Source organism: Vulpes vulpes, chromosome 9 (assembly GCF_048418805.1).
Source record: "Vulpes vulpes isolate BD-2025 chromosome 9, VulVul3, whole genome shotgun sequence".
Classification (NCBI taxonomy): domain Eukaryota; kingdom Metazoa; phylum Chordata; class Mammalia; order Carnivora; family Canidae; genus Vulpes; species Vulpes vulpes.
In genome coordinates, this window is record NC_132788.1 from 73,084,840 (window position 1) to 73,089,584 (window position 4,745).

Here is a 4,745-nt window from a genome sequence, read left to right on the forward strand (position 1 = left end):
TCAGAGGTGAATTTCTTCCAGTTTTGACCCCTGGAGTCCCTGGCAACTCCCTTTCGAGCTGGTTCTTCAGTGATGGCTAGAGAGCTTAGGGGTAGCTCGCTGTAAATCACTAGCTAAAAAGAATCATGCCACATTTTCAGTGCTTGAATTTAAAATGCCCTTCTTGGAGCCCCTGGGTGGCTCAGAGGTTGAGCATCTGCCTTTGCCTCAGGTCGTGATCCTAGACTCCTAGGATCAAGTCCCACATCAGGCTCTATTGCAGATAGCCTGCTTCTCCCTCTGCCTGTATCTCTGCCTCTCTCTCTCTCTCTCTGTGTCTCGTGAATAAATAAAGTCTTTAAAAATAAATAAATAAATAAAATGCTCTTCTTTACTCTTTATCTGGAGAATGCTAGGCAGAAATACTTAATGGTAAATGGTTTCTATTCAAATGTCCGTGTTGTGGAAAGCCAGTGTCTTTTTTTTTTTTTCCTTTTAATTCCAGTCTATAGCAAGGTTTCCTAAAACCCAGAGCCACTTCCAACTGTGCACTTCAGACTTTAGTTAATGTCAAATGGCTTGTCCTGTTGCAAATCTCAGAAACATTTCTGTTACAAGGTGGCTTGCCTCTAGCTATTTGTATAAAAAGCTAAATGAGCAGTGGAAAGGTACAATAAAAATCCTCTATGTACTAGAAATATCACACCATTGTGTTGGGCTATTGTGCATACTTCTCTTTTACCATTTCCCCCTTAGACCACGAACATAAAAACCAACAGGGAGAGGTTTATAATTTTAGACACCCACAGCTCTCTACATTGACTTGAGTTAAAATGCTCTCATCTGACCTGATGAAGTACTTCAGGCATTTCCATTTTCATTTCGAGGCATTTCCATTTTGAACAAATTTTGGCTTGATCAAGTGACAACAGTCCACAGGTGGACTCAATCCATTTTTAGGCCTAAAGTGGTATCTTACTAAGAGTGTATCAAGGCTCTTGGGCACAATCTAAGTCTCTGAGCTAGCCCACCTTAGAAGCAAGGTTTCCCAGCACTCATGTCTACTCAACTGTAGACGCCAGATGAATAGTGATAATAGTGGGTATTCTTAAAATGGCTGCTTGACATCTGCTAAGCTTGCTGATGATTTTTTTTTTTTTTTTTTTTTTTTTAGATTTTATTGATCTATTCATGAGAAACAGAGAGAGAGAGAGAGGGGGGGGGGCAGAGACACAGGCAAAGGGAGAAGCAGGCTCCCTGAGGGATCCCAGGATCCCGGGATCATGCCCCGGTCCGAAGGCAGATGCTCAACCTCTGAGCCACCCAGGTGCCCCCTTGCTGGTGATTTTTAGTCTTCCTAAGTTTGGGTTTCCCCTGAATGCCCAGCCCAAAGCGAGTTTGGGTGCAGGGAATTGAGAAGTGGTCCCAGGAAGCCGGAGTGAAGGGAGCAAAGGGGGAAGGTGATCTGAAGGAGACCAGGCCCATATGGGTGGGGGGAGGGGGCTTCTCAAGTTTACTGCAGTCTGCCGGGGCCAAATGGCCTTGGGGCCTTCGGGAAGCATAGAGAACACCTCTCAGAAAGGTGCCTGAAGGGGGATCCTTGGGTGGCTCAGCGGTTCAGCACCTGCCTTTGGCCCAGGGTGTGATCCTGGAGACCCGAGATCGAGGATCGAGTCCCGCATCGGGGTCCTGGCCTGGAGCCTGCTTCTCCTTCTGCCTGTGTCTCTGCCTCTCCCTCTGTGTCTATCATGAATAAATAAATTTAAATAAAAAAAATTAATTAATTAATTAAAAAAAAAAAAAAAAGGAAAGAAAGGTGCCTGAAGCTCAGGGAGTTTGGAACATTCATGCAGTGCTCTAAAACCTGGTTGGCAGAAGGCCGCACCGGGGGCACGGAGCCGGCACTGCTCTGGCCTGGGCCTTAGCCCCAGCTTCGCAAGCTCCTGCGGCCTGGGCGCCTCACGCAGAGCGCGGCCGGCCTTCGCGGGAGAGGGCCGGGCATTGCCGGGGAGGGTGCGTGCAGACAGGCCCCTGCCCCATCTCGCAGCATCTGTGTGAGGCAACTCTGTCTCCGTGCTAGAGCCGAGGAATGGGAAGCCGGAGAGGCGAAGCGGTGTGCCCTGCTTGGAGGTAGGGACTTGCGGGTCCCGCAGCAGCTCTCTGACCCCAGAGCCTCTTCTGAGGACTGCAGACCACCCATCCTGTTTGCCCAGGACTGTCCCAAGTTTAGCCCTGGCATGTCTGGGAAACCCTCAATGCCAGGCCCTAGGAGAGGACAGGGGACCTGGCGGCATTTCCCTACCTCGGCAGCTCCTGGCTTCCTCCCTGGGCTCCCTCCCCGAGCAACAGCACGCACATGGGTTCCAGACGGTCTCTCTCATCTCTTGCTCCACTTCTGCATTCCGGTGAGGCTGTTTCCAAGTAAAACCCGGATAAATTTGGATTTCATATGGTGGTTTCTCCTGAGTGAACCTTTTGTGTAGAAAGTGGGAGACCAGAAAGTTTGGTTTTTTGTTTTGTTTTGTTATTGTTGTTGTTATTTTACTTCTTTTAAATGAGGCCCATTTATTCTAATGCTCGTGGGGAGGGTGTGATGTCTAGAAATGAAATTTTATTTATCAGCTAAGTATCCATTATTGTTTCACTAGGGTTTTTTTTAATGTTAATGAAAAAATGTGTGTGTGCACGTGAAGGTGTGTGCGCATGTAGGCACACATCATAAGTCTACGTGTATAGTTTCTAGGGCTGCTGCATCAAAGTACCACAGACCAGGTGGCTTATACAATAGAAATGTATGAACTTGTGGTTCTGGAGGCTGGAATTTTGAGATCATGGTATTGCCAGGGTTGGCGGTGAGGGAGGATCTGGTGCAGGCCTCTCTGCTTAGCTTACAGTCACCTCTGTTCCCCCTGTGTCTCCACAGCGCCTTTCCTTATGGATGTTCTGTGTCCATACTTCTCCCTTTACCAAGGACACTGGTCATGTTGGATAAAGGCCCACCCTAATGACCTCATTTTGACTTGATTGTCTCTGCAGAGAGTCTCTCTCCAAATATGGTCATATTCTGAATACTGGGGCTAGCACTTCAACATATGCATATGGGGGGACACAATTCAATACATAGCACCCTTGTCTGGCGTAACTAAGAAGGTCTCAGTTTTGCTGGGCCTTATTGCCTTACCTCCTTCCCTCCTCGTCCCCTTTGAAGCTCCTCACAGTCTTCGCCTTGGAGGATCCCACTGACTCAGCTCTACCTTCTATTAGAATGTCAGGCAGATAATCAGCAGGTGTGACATTCCTATAGTTCTCTGACTCACACCTTCAACAAACATTTTTTGAGCACCTGCTGGGTGCCTTGAAATGGGCCAGATGCTAGAGAACAAAACAGAGATGAAGAAGACTCAAGCCCTACCCTCACGAAGCTCACACAGGGTATAGGAAGAATCTAGTCCTTCGAGCCAAATGACTTTTGGTTCAGATTCTGCTTTTATTTTTATCCAACTTTTGGTGGCCTTGGCTTGCCACATGAGATCTCTGAGCCTCACTTCTATTCTTGGCAGTAGTAGGCAGGGCAGGTGATGAAAGTGCTCAGCCCTGAGAGGGGCTCTCCGGGCGCCGGCTGGCATGTCGGCTCTGATGCGCTTGGCGTCTTTCGTTCACGTTGGAGGCCAGTTGTTCAGAGGCCCCGGCCAGCGGGCGGCTGGAGGCGGTGGAGTCCATCATGCTGGTGGCAATGTGCATATCGAGCCCCGGTGTAGACAGCTTCCCCAGCTGACCAGGTCCCAGGTGATCCAGGCCGAGTTCTTCAGTGGCACCATGTGGTTCTGGATTCTCTGGCATTTTTTGGCATGACTCAGATGCTGTGCTGGGTCACTTTCCATATCCAGATCCTTCCCAGTGGACGGGTGAGGAACTGGGTATCCTTCCTGATGATGAAGACTGAAAATATAGATTGAACTCTTTGCAAGCAGGAGCCAAGTGAGAATTTCAAGCAATTAAGGACTTCATATTGTACATGAAAGTTGTAAAATTAAAGTGTTTTGGTCAACAGTGAAAAAAAAAAAGTGCTCAGCCTCCAGGGTTGTTGTGAGGAGTAAGGGTCCAAGTAAGTGCCCAGCACAGTGCCCGGCACACAGTAGCCATTTAGTTAATAGCTGTTCAGTGAATGAGAAGTATGTGCTCAAGTAGTAGCACCAAAGTGTTTATTAGGAATAGCTAATTGTATAAACAGATAAAGGAAAAATACAAAGAGGTAGGTCCTACCCTAGGCTGCGGAGGTCTACGATAGTGTAATTTTGGTCTGTTTGGCATGTTTCTTTGGGTATCCCCTGCACATGCTGTGCGTCCCACTGAAGCCCATCTAAAGTGCCCTGCATCCTCAGGGCAAGGTTAGGCCCATGACCTCAGATGGCCAATGACTGAAAAGTTTGTCTTCCCTGGCCAAAATACTGGGTTCACTGATGCATAGAGGAAAAACAGGGCCAATGATACCTCCCTGGAAACGCCATCTGTGTGTTGAAAGAGAGGGTCTTGTTTTCCACTGGCTTGCTAAACTGGGACTACATGTAGATGGCAGTCATTGTCCCATGCTGCATATAAGAGGACATCTGGGGACAGAACTAAGGAATGGAGATAAGAGAGAAGGAGAGAGGAAACTGACAAAGTTGATGGTATTGTCTGAGACCCTGGATCCAGCCATGGGTGAAGCTAGACCTGCCCCTGAATATCACCTTCCTGAGTCTGGAAGTTTTCTATACTGGCCTAAT

The 4,745-nt window shown here is 48.1% G+C and overlaps 1 pseudogene; it reads left to right on the forward strand.

Moving 5' to 3' along the window:
• Positions 1 to 3,603: 3,603 nt before the first annotated feature.
• LOC112913229 (NADH dehydrogenase [ubiquinone] 1 beta subcomplex subunit 2, mitochondrial pseudogene) lies at positions 3,604 to 4,043 on the forward strand (annotated as a pseudogene).
• The last annotated feature ends 702 nt before the right edge of the window (positions 4,044 to 4,745 follow it).